This window comes from Anneissia japonica, unplaced genomic scaffold (assembly GCF_011630105.1).
Source record: "Anneissia japonica isolate Jap-2015-1 unplaced genomic scaffold, ASM1163010v1 scaffold987_len1640505_cov201, whole genome shotgun sequence".
NCBI classification, from domain to species: Eukaryota; Metazoa; Echinodermata; class Crinoidea; order Comatulida; family Comatulidae; genus Anneissia; species Anneissia japonica.
The window spans coordinates 777,366-790,323 of record NW_022714175.1 but is presented as its reverse complement, the minus strand read 5'-3'; the positions used below and the strand labels follow the sequence as shown (position 1 = coordinate 790,323).

Genomic DNA, 12,958 nt, shown 5'->3' with positions numbered 1-12,958 from the left:
GTCGCGTGACCTTTATAAACAGACTCGGTGAGCAGAGCTCGGAAAATACATAGCTTCTTTAGGAATGTTGCTTTTCTAAGCATACTTTCCAACCCATACAACTAAAACTTCAAGAGATGGGAGTTTGAATGGGTGAAGGATATCCCTTAACTTCAATATTTGTTAGTTTTGTCTCATCCATTGCATTCTGACATTTTAAGTTATGTTCTAAGGTGTCTGTAATAGTTGCTTACAGCAGCCTAGTCTGTATAGATTATTATGGGTTTTTTCCCCAGAAACCTTTGCGTTGAAAAGTCAACTTACAAAAAAGATTCGGCACAGAATTACAAAATTTTGCTTACCCAAAGAGCAACTAATATCAATTTTTAAAAATCATTGAAAACATCTAGTTTTTTACTTATTTAGGGGTTAGTGGAGAAGGGGTAGGGGGAAGGAGTTTGGAGGTTAATTTTATGATTTTTGTACTAAAAATCAGTAAAACTTCTCAATTTCTGGAGCGACATTAATACTATTTGTATAAATAGTGCACATTCTAATAGCCACTGTTTTAATGTTATTATTTACGGCAGTGTATCTATATGTACCATATTATAATGTTAAGCTTTGGTTTGCATTTTTTGTAATATTTTCTGTCATCCTTATACTTATTTCAGGGCATGCGATATGGACAAAATTTTCCAGATTCTTCCTCTTGTCAAAGCAGGCTTACCCCTTATCTATCAACACAGGTGAGTGGTTTAAGACCTATTTTGAATTGGTTGTTTGCAGATGTAGTTGCAGATAACGTCAAGTTACAGTATGTCAAATCTGAATGTTTACCCAAACACCTATTCAAATATGATATTTAATGTTAGCTATACTGCCATTTGACAGCTGTTGTAATTCACGCAACAGCCAAAAACCTCTTTTGAATACCAATTTGATTGATTCATCAGAAGTCGGATCTTACTATAGCACAGTTCATTTTTGCATTGACAATAGAATTCAAATGATCTTGTGACAAGTTATCGATTGTTTTTAAGAGGATTTCACTATGATCACAACATATCCGGAACCAATTTGATCCTCAATGATTTTTTTAAATTCATATTTTCTCTGAATTTTTAAAAATTTATTATATATTTTTAAATATGTATTTAATTGTGTTTTGGTGAAACCACACCCTTGTATGTTGCTTGCTATCATTAGTCTTAGACACATGCGCGTGATTGACTATAGATCTAATAACTGAACAAAAGCTTCTTTAAATTCAAAACTAGAATCATATGAAAGTTTTGCATAGTGGAATGCAAATGAATTCAGTAACAAAAATAATTTTAGCAAGTGAAAAAAAAGAGCAGATTAGCTCAGTTGGCTAAACTAGTGGTAGCCACTGTGTGCGCTGAACCGTGGAAATACTTTCAGATCTTTCTGATCCAATTTTATTGCTGCCTTCGATGTGCTATGACCTGTAGCAGTGCACCGTCTTTCAGATGAGATGTTTAAACTGTTAGTCCTGTGCTTAATGTGGCCCATGTGTATGTTAAAGTATGTAGTACACCTTTCGTGTGCAGGTATTAAGAGAGTAGCTTAGCTTAGTAGGCCAAAATGGTCGTAGCCACTGTGTGTGTGTGCGCTGAACCGTGGAGATTTTTTTCAATTCGACGGTCACTGGTTCAATTCCATTCGTTGCTCTCCTAGTGGCTTAGCTCGAGAACTAAAATAAGTTACGATACCGCTCCTATTTCGGATGACACATTTAACCCATTGGTCCCATGTGTAATACAGTATGGCCTATGTGCACATTAAAGAACGCGGTACACTCTTCAGAAAACAGTAGGACAAGTCTCCGTGTCTTGCTTTGTGCCAGTTCATGCGACCGCAATAGGGATGTTGTTCGTCTTCGCATTTTCTTTCTCTCTTCCTGAATTTATTTTTTCTTACATTACAATTAAATAAAGCAATCTTCCATCTGTTGTCTGTCTCTAAGACTAATATGTCCTACCCATGTCTATATATGTCATATAAACATTTTTTTCCATTTAGCCGACATATGCAACTTCATTCCGTCTTTCATATTAAGTTTGACAGCTGGAAATATTATAGAATATACAGGTCTTGCTGCATAGAAAGTGCAATAACTCCAATAAATCAGGATGCAAAAAATATCTATAATGCAATGTACTTTATTAATCTCTCTATAACAAAAAATCTATATTTTGCATACAAAATAATAATAATAATAATTTTTACGTACATGAATATTCGTGTACATATAACATAATTGGATTTCAATTTTCCTACATAACTGCAAGACATTCAGAGTTTTCCCTCCAAAGTTCAATATACTCTAATAAATATATCAAACTGTTTACAAAAGAAATCCTAGTCTCGTAGGATTTCAACCCTGGATACTGGAATTGAAAAGCAGCCATTAAACCATCAAATTTAATACATTATAAATAGGTAAAATGAAAGTTGTTGGCTTTCAAAGAAACAGACAAAACAATTTATTTCTCAATGTTTTACAGGTTTTTTTTTACTATATTAGTCCATAATTGGCTGCTATTCAAACATAAGATCTATGAAGAAAGTATGTAAAAATAATATTATTCTTCTATTAGCATCTTGGCTGGACTGCCACAAGAAATAGGGTGTCTTTAGGTAGGCCATGCCAACTACAAGTTATATTGAAGCATGCGAAGGAATAATAAAGACGAAAAACATTTTATTTAGTTTTGGCCTGCCAGACAAGTGTTTTTGTTTGCATTCACTTGGATGCCAGCTCATATTCAATTACACATACTTGGCAGTTTTATAAATTTGTCAGGAATATATTTCCTCGTTCCAATTTAAGAACTTACTTAAAGATATATCATAAGAAATTCTAATATTTTATTATCCACATTTATTTCCTTAACATAGATGGTATATTTATAACTTTATATTACATCTCAACTTTCAGTACATACATATATTTATTATGTTTTTATGAAAGGGCTCCAATTCGACAGCGATTTACTGCACTTTCAGGTTTTTCGTGTGTCATGTTTGAATCATTGATTCCTTATTGTTATAACTTCTGAAAGCATAAATGTATTCAGACAAACATGAATGTATTCAGAAAATTAATTCTAATTGGATCTCCTACCTCAAGAAAAAGTACGTTTATTCAAGGTGATGCTCCTTAAACAACATTTCCGTGTCCCATGAACACTTGTCTGCAATTTAGCTACTGAAGCCTATGCATACAGGTCTACCGGTATTGGTCAGATCTAAATGAAATCCCCACCTACTGTAATAATAACCCATCCTATTTGATCAATCAATTTCAATTCATGGACACACTCCATCAAAAATAATACTAGAAGCCAATCTATTAATACCTTACCGTAATAATTCCAACTTGACATGGAACAATTTTCAAGGAAAGAGAACATTTTGATACTGAGGATCAATGCTGTGGAGTGACCTCCCAGCAAATAGGCACTTTTCAATTTTCACGTCAACATAGTCGACGTCTTGAGATGATGTCATTTTCAAGCACTGTGCATGTGCGATCGTCAACCCCTCACTCACCACCAGATTTGAGAACGCATTCACCCCGGTTTTCACCGTCGACCCAAATCTACTCGCCCTGTTGACTTATGACGTCATTTTTTCAAAATGGGCGATAACGTACCCGCTGAAAGGATCTTACTAGGCATAAGGAGAGGCCTAATTCTATGCAATTTTCAAGAAATTTCATCTCTGACATCGAACAAGTTTACAGTTTACAGGTCGATTAGCATTGTAGGCTACAAAAGCACAAACTTTTCATCGTCAAGCACATTGCTGAAATATCTGAAGAGGATCGCTCCTCGGACTGAAGATTCACCATGATGGTAAGGCATGATCCTTGCTCAAAAAGTCCTCATGTTGACTCCTCGTCGACTGAAATCGAAACTGATTTCAGCGGTGTATCACCATGAGCAGTGAATATGTTGACGGTTGCCTGCAGTCGACGTGAACCTGCTCGTCGTTCACTCAATCGAAAAGTCCCTACTATTCGCAGAGATTACCAATCTTTTGATCAAGTTGATTTTCAAAACCCCTTATAATTTATTTTCTTTGTGCCTTGATTCTTTGTTTACTTAATCTTCTTTTTGTTTATATTTTTGTTAATTTACATTTTGTTACTGTACCAAATCTGGACCTCTTGCGAGACCAGTACCTTGTATTGAAAGAGGTTTCCAGAATGAAGGAAGATTTGTATTGTATTGTAGATATTCATGAATATGATATTTATTGTGATTAATGCTGCTTGGAGATTTTGTTTGTATTTCTTAACCCTCTAGATACCGTCTTTGACTGTAGTCGAAATTGACCTCAAACCGAGAATTCCCATTTTCGACTGCAGTAGAAATTTAGTGATTAATGCTGCTTGGGAGATTTTTTTTGTATTTCTTAACTGATGCATGGCATAACATTCCACAATGGACTAAAATTGTACCCCTCCCTATTTTGTTTGACAAATCCCTTCATAGCCAATTGATCTGATCCATGTAAAGTACTGATCATAGGTTTCTGTGTTACCTCTAGCATGAATGACACAATTTCTACATATTGCTAACAAATATACTGAAAATACTTTATTAATCCTTTAATATTTTGCAAAGAATTTTGTGAAGCTGCCCTGCCATGCACTTGACCTGAAATCACTCAAGCCTACAGCATTGTACAGCACCCAATCTTTCCCTCCTATCAGGTACTAAACAGTTGATTTAATTTAATTTAATTTGATGAGAAATTTTGTTTCAACATTTAATATGGCTGGCAGTCGTAAATAAGTATTATGGGTATTTTTTCATGCTTTATAATATTACTTTAAGGATATTTAGGGAACTGCCATCAGTACAGGACTGGTTGAGGGTGATTCAGAAATTTATACTATAGGAGAAAAGTTACATTTGGAATTTCATCATCCATCTACTTTAAACCACATAAAAATCAACATAATAAAACTACAGGGAAGGTCCCTTCTTTGAATTGTGGTTTAGTATATTTGACAAAAATTGAGTGGAATTCAGAAATTTATAAGAGAAAAATTACTTTACCAAATGTCATCATCATCTACCGCAAACCACATGAAAATACACTTAAGATAAAATGGGAAATTCCCTTCTTTCAACCATAGCCAACTTACAGTATACTTGACTAAAGTTGAGTGTTATGTCATGTTGGGTAATAAATTTCCTTCCTCCCTTTTATTATAGTGGTGATGATTTCTGTGCTAACATTTTCCTGCATGAGTTTATTTACTAACCATTGTTTTTGTGTCCTCGATTAGGCGAAACTTTGTTTATACCTTGTTCAGCGAACCCACTGCCTGCCAGTAATAATGATTTTGAATAAAAATAAAATTTTATTATTAGCCAATTAGTGAACCCACTGCCACGAAAAAATGAAAATTTCAGAAAAAAATAAAACATTTTATTTATTTTTATTATGCCCGCTGCTTTCTTGAAATCTTAAAAAATAATAAATGTATATTCTTCCCAATAATATATAAATTTAAAGCATGCATTTAATCATCTCATTACTACACTGTTTACATTCAACAATAACTTTATTTTTATTTTCACCTCCGTCTGGTTGTTTTTGGCAAAACTATTTACTATATAGGAAACAATTTTTTTTCTGCCCTTCTCTGACAAAATCAGTTCTCGAAGCAAGGTATAAAAGAAGTCTTGCCTTACCCTTGTATCTACATTGCTGCTTTCTAACCAGGAGGTAGATTTTATACATAATTTTTATTTATTTTTTTTGAACATGGAGCTTGCCTGTCATATAGATTGTTGATATTAATCCAATTTTCTCATGTTGTTTATTCATTGGTGTCATGGTATACCTCTACCTCTCTTCATTTGATTATCATTCTAGTAAAGTGTGTTTGTATAATTTAACTAAAATTCTTTCTTTTTACTGTGAGTTAGAAGCTTAATATATTTTTGTGCTTCTGTACCCCCGGAAAGCAGCGAGGTTTCTCTCTCACACTCCAACAAGCAGGCAAAGACCTCCTGAAAACAAACATCTCCCGCAAATTCATGTTTGCGCATTTTTACTACTGTGTTATCAATATTCTACCTGAAGTCGGCTTGTGTGTATCACCATGTGCAAAAATAGACTTAATTGTGTTGAGAAGTGTTTTTTTTTTTCACTTGGGACCCTGGAAATATGTCTTGCCAAGAATGTAGTGTTGCCTTTTTTTATTTGGATAACCAATTATATTTCGATAAACAATTACAATTGTGTCTCAAAAATTTGAATGCCTCGACAAGAATGTTGTGTTGCCACTTTTATTTAGATAACATATTACTTTGCAACAACCCAATCACATTGTGTCTCAGAGGGAGGGATGACCATAAAATGAATTACATTATATCTCAGAACATGCACAGAGGGAGGGTGGAAATTTAATGAAACTGTCTATGAATACAAAATAAAGTCAAGGCTACCAGAGTCAAAAAAATAGTTTTAAAATACACAATTCCATATTAAGTAAGAATCGCTACTTGGTAGTGCAGGGGAGGTGCTATGGTTGGCAGTTGGCAGGGATAATTATTTCTTTCCACACCTGGTGACCTTCTGAGACTTGCGATACCTTAGATTATCACACATACCCAAATGAGTTCATTGTCCTAGTGTAAATATTATTATTATTATTATTATTATTATTATTATTATTATTATTATTATTATTTTTAATATTATTATTATTATTATTATTTTTATTATTATTATTATGTCTTTATCATTGTTTCTCTTGTAAGCATCTTGTAAGGGACATGTTCCCTTTTTTGCCTACCAGACTCATTCCATTTTGAGTGAAATAAAATTATGAATTATGAATTATATCATAATTATAGAAAAGTATAAGGTGATCAGATTTATTCTCTAATTAATAAGACCATTCTCCATAGGAAAAACCTTTTTGATATGTATGTTAACTTTTTTCATCTCTTAAGAGTCAGCTAACTCTTTTGAGTTACAGTAATTGATTTGCTTTAGCTGTCCCTGACCATTGTCCTGTTGTATCTTGTTGTATTTGTGCTTTTTTTTAGTATTTATATGGTTGAATAAATAAATAAAATAAAATTAAAATATGTTTTAAGTACAAATGAATCTTCTATGATGTATTTTAGGACAATTATGATTAAAATTAAATACAATTCAAATGTTTAGAAAGATTTTTTTTGCCGATTTAGACTACCTTGTGAATCGAAAATTTACAGGCTGTGTTGGTTATAAAGTTAGATATTTGAAGATAGTGTCAGTTATTTATATTTGTTGGGCTTATTTTGTACATGCATGTTAGATATGTTTGCATAAACAATGTGTCAGATGTATGCTGCACAGTAGCTTTGTGTTTGGATTACTCACTTTTGAATCCAAAGTACCAAAGTGTTCAAACTACTGTATTCTCTAGTCTTTGGCCTTATGAATCAAACTTACAGTAAAGGCTGTGTTGGTTATAAAGTTAGATATTTGAAGATAGTGTCAGTTATTTATATTTGTTGGGCTTATTTTGTACATGCATGTTAGATATGTTTGCATAAACAATGTGTCAGATGTATGCTGCACAGTAGCCTTGTGTTTGGATTACTCACTTTTGAATCCAAAGTACCAACATTTTCAAACTACTGTACTCTCTAGTCTTTGGCCTACTGATTATCAAGATTTAAGTTATGCTTGTTGAAAAAAAGAGCTTTCTATCCTGTGATTAGCTACTGTATTAACAGTCCTCTCACCAGGATTTTTTTAGGAGTGGTGAAATTTCAAAAAATGTTGCCATCAAAATTAAAAGGGTGGTATAAGTATAAATGTTTCATTTCATTTCATTTACTTAGGCATCCGAAATCACTACAAAATTGGATTTTTTATATGTATATTTTTTATATTTGTTCATTGATTCGTTAAAATCACTGAATATTACGATAATCTCACCTATGCATGGTACTGATTGACTTCCCACCCAGCCGACTATTTTTTAGCATTGACCAGGGACCTCCCTACATTTGGTTACACAGGCGATGTACAAAGAGAATATGTTTCCTGCGGTTGGTTTGCGTGCCTTGCACCAGGAAGTTGTAGTAGACTATGAACAACTCTCTGCTTCTACAGTATGAGATTGAAGTATATAGAGCCATGGAAACATTGTGGAACTGCCTACAGTGCCACACTTCAGTTATCTTGGTAACGTCTTGAATAAGTTTACTGTACTATTTTTTTTAGCGTGGCACTAATATTTTAAGCATGATGCAGTCTGTTATTTTTGCCTAAACGTGGTGGTCATTTCATTTTCACGCTTAAGTATAGCTGGCAAGACCACTGGTATTTATACCTGATGTCCCATGTCATGATTGCATTGAACCCACATTAACCTTTCTTGATAATGCAGCATCCTAAATTTTTCTGTGAGTTTGGCTAAAATGTAGCTTCATTCTACACCAAGCTGACATGTGTGACCTTGACATATTTATGGAAACACAGTACCTCTTAAATATAGTAACTACATTGGGGCCACTCTTACTTATGAAAGTGATCAAATATATCATAATCACAAAGCAAATGAGGTATTATCAGATAAAATTGATCAAAGTACTTTAGATTTCTAAAACTTTATCTGTGCTTATCTTGGTAATTGGAACAAACAAGTCTCGTTAGATGTGATTCATGAATCTAGTCAGCCCCCTATTGTTAGTAAACGAAAGTAATGGGAATAATATGAGGTTGGTGTAGACATGTGATATTTAAAGTACTGTACTATAATAACCGAAAGGTCCACTGATTAATCTCAGATAAGATAGTATAATACATACACCAAGTATCGAAATGCACGCCATCGTGTCGGGATTCAATATTTCGACATTAATTATGTCATCATCAGGAATCATCATCCTGATGATGACATAATTAATGTCGAAATGTTGAATCCCGACACGATGGCGTGCATTTCGATACTTGGAGTATGTATTATACTATCTTGTACTATAATATTATTTGCTATATCAAAGAGGTGTGGTTTATCCTGGGAAGTGTTCATGAAGTAGACATGTACAGTAGAACATCCATTTTACATATCCTTGTGGACTACAAGGTAAATTGAATTGAGAATTTAAAAAATATATCATATAGAAATTGTAAACCTACCCTATGATGGTAATTTTAAAGCTAGAACAAGAACTAGTCAGCGGTGGCACCAGAAATTTGCCGAAGCCTCGGTTGGCGGCCTGGAATTAAAAAAATCTGTTACTAGTGTTCAAGGTGGGGAGTTTTTATGGCTTAATTTGGTCCTAAATTTGCTTTTAGACCATAATATTAGGGATTGGCAATTAAAATAACGTTATTTGGATAGGCAAATGATAATTTTTGGTCCGTTGACCTTTTCGTTCGTCGGACGACAGGGTCCAAGCCTGTCGAACTGAGGGGAAAATGTCCCCTGCCCCTGCTGGCGCCACCACTGGGACTAGTCTGAATTAGCTTGCGTTATAAGGCCAAAAAAAATTGGTTTTTTTTGGCCTATAAAAAAGTCTATAAAAAGATCTGAATTATCATTATTTATGTTTTTATTATTGTACATTATTTAAGACATTTAAAATTTAATCAAATTAAGCATACACCTACACTGAGAATGATTATTCACACGCGACATCATCAAGGTGGGAAATCCCCAGATAAGATCTGGTCATGCATGGACAGTAAGTAGTTCCCGGCTTGTGATTGGACAGTTTTTAGTTGAGTTTATCAGTTGCATACTAAGTAGACCTAAAAACAAGACCAGGTACAATGTGAACTGCAGTACGTGGTGGAAAGATACTATATTTTTCCACACTCGGGAAATTTGGTGATTTTGAAGGTCTATTGTTATGTATTAAGTACCATACCATTGCTTGCACTGAATAATTACATGCCTATGTTATCTAGTTTAGTATTTAGGTTTGAGGATCTAATGTATATATAAAATAAATTTAAATGGGTAAAAAATATGTATAAATCTTTATGCTATATTGTTATATAATATTATGATTTATGCTTATTTTTCACCCATTTAAATTAGTATAAATCATTATACTATATTATTATATACAGATTGTACATTATACTATTGAGAATTTTAAAGTACTTTCACATTTTAAAATTTAAATACTCAAACGCATTTAATAAATGCCTTATTATTAAAAAAAAAACATGACTTGTTGATAACACCATCATTGGCTTAGTCATTTGTAAAAATGTTAAGATTTGTAAAATCAGCTTTCATAAAACATACATCTCACTCTACACCTAATGATATAAGATTCAAAGTCAAGCCAAATCAGCATCCTTTAGATGTAAAATGCTATACTATCTATATAACCAAAGAAGAATAAATCACATAGTAGTTGTTTGATATGGAGAATTTTTGAGAAACATTTTTACCTATCAAGATTTGAATGCAAGACCTTCCAATTAGCATTTGAGTGCTCTACCAACTGAGCTATGAGGCAAAGACACCTTTTTTTAGTAATATTGCATAATATTATGTGATTTTTTTTATTCATAATTATTTAAAGTCTAATCAAAACAGTTGTATAGAGCAAAATGTTATAAAAAAAAGTTGTCAAGGTATTGCATAATACACAGTACATAATGAATAATCACCTGATAGGTAGTAACTTTGGTATGCAGGTTTATAAATGAAGCATAAGAATAAGAATGTGTTCTTTTTGTTGAAATGGCATGTTCGTGATAATGGCAAATACTTTTCCCCATTGTACTTGTAGGATATGACATCACTTACCTTTGATATTAATTGTTATTGTCATGATGGCATAGAAAATAACTGGATTTGCGTCAGGAGAAACATGTATAGGTGTAATTACACCTATATCAGTTACCTTTGTTAATGAATAGTAAATTTTACAGTATTATAGAAAAAAATAATAATAAGAATGTGTACTTTTGTTGAATGTTTGTAATATTGGCTAACTAGTTTTCCCCTTTGTACTTGTAAGATATGACATCACTTACCTTTGTTAATTTTTTTTCTATAATCGTGTAGAATTTACTATTTCGTTTATCATCTGTCATGTGGAATTCCACATATATTTTTAGCAAGGTGACTACATTATTTCTTGTAAGAAGTATATTGGAAACTAAGGGCCCGTTCGAGCATAAAACACCAACCGTATTCCGTTTATTTCACCTGTCACCTGATAATCGCGCTGAGCACTCAGCGGGTGGTCGGCCGTTCGAGCAAGTTTTAGCTCACGGTAAATACGTGTAACGAAACTACTCCGGAAGTAAATTTCAACTTATCCCATGGTCAACAACCCATTCTTTGTTTACTTGCTACTGCTGCTAATTAGATAAACAATTAAGGTTGATTTATCATCGCCTCTGGCTCCATGGTCATTCCATACATGGTATTCTACCCAGTAATTTGATGGTCAAAATTGTCGCGGATAATCCAGATGGTAAGGTAATTAAATAATTGTTAAAAAATATGTAATTTGATGGTTTTTGTAACGGGTGTAACATTTGCATGTCAAAAAATTTAGGAAGTTCAAAATGGTCCAATATTCCTAAAAAGAAATATATATGTTATTTTTAATTGTTATATATATAGTTTTATAATAATATAATAAACTCATCAACATAATGTTAGTTTTCTTTTGTGTTCGTAAGGTTATTGTCAATCGCAAGTAGTATTCAATGTGATTCGAGTCTTAATATTCCTTTGAGATTTCAAAGTGTTGTAAACAAATTACACATTATATTATACTGTGCAGTATTAGTAAAAAGGTTCAATGTATCAAGTAATCACCAGCTGTTTATACTGCAATTTGTTTAAAAGTGCAACGTTGAAGGCAATGTCTTGAGATGTATTATATCGATGTGAGTTTGCGTCAGGAAAATATTATAGGATTGATGTTTTGCCCCAACTGACGTGTTATCATACCAATAATCAGTACGTTCCCAAATACTTCCCACCTGAATCACTTGGGGTTTTTTTTCGCAAGTATTTGGGAACGTACTGAGTATTGGTGCGATAACATATCAGGTAGTACAAAGCATCACTCCTTTGAGTGTTGGGAAGTACAGTATTATTTTGGAAATGTTATTTTGAAAAACATAAATTCATTTGATAAACAATGAATAAAATAAAACAAAATCCCCTTAAATTTACAAATGATTTCTCCTACATCACATAATCACCATATTTCAATCTTGCAAGTCAATTTGCTGTTGGCAGTAAATAAAATTGGATTTTTTTTGCATGACGCAAACAATTTTTTTCTTCATTCTATGACATTGTATGACCCAATTTAGTAAAAAAAAATCATACAACCATGAATGTCAATTATTAAATTATGTATGGTATGTTTTCATAGATATGTTTGTCAATCCTTTTATAGATGAAAAAATGAATTGATGATAGAGACTGCAAATTATAAACTTTTTAGAATTATAAACATGTGCTCCTAATACTTTTGTGGGAGGACCTAATATCCTTAACATCAAAAAATAAAACTATAAGTGACTATTATAAGTGACTTTAATCGACCAAAACAACAGTAACAACCCAAATTTTTTTTTTAAAGTCCTTAAAAAAAAAAATGATTAAACTGAAAATTAACTGTTAACTATTCATTCATTCAACATAATTTAATTCTGTTTTTTCTATCAAATGTTCAGCAAAACTACTTAATGACTAATAAGCGAGTTTAATAATCGATCAACGGAGATGCAACTTAGTCATAGAACTTTAACCTCAGGGAGTCCTATCAGCCTAGACCAATTCAACGTTTATAAGTGGTATATAAAGCCTACTTCTAAATTTGTCAACCTCTAATTTCCGCACTACCTTTTTAAATTACATACTGGAATTGAAAACAGACATACTTCTCCTATTCTGTTCAGAATGATAAACTATGTTTGTTTTTGTGCCATAATT

General features: G+C 32.7%; 1 long non-coding RNA gene across 2 annotated transcripts in view; it reads left to right on the top strand.

The window, feature by feature from the left end:
* Positions 1 to 12,958, top strand: part of LOC117108962 — a 44,997-nt gene that overhangs the window by 6,665 nt on the left and 25,374 nt on the right. For both annotated transcript variants that reach the window (XR_004445444.1, XR_004445445.1), the window contains one exon: positions 654 to 728. This is a non-coding gene — a long non-coding RNA (uncharacterized LOC117108962). The remainder of the gene's footprint in view (positions 1 to 653; positions 729 to 12,958) is intronic.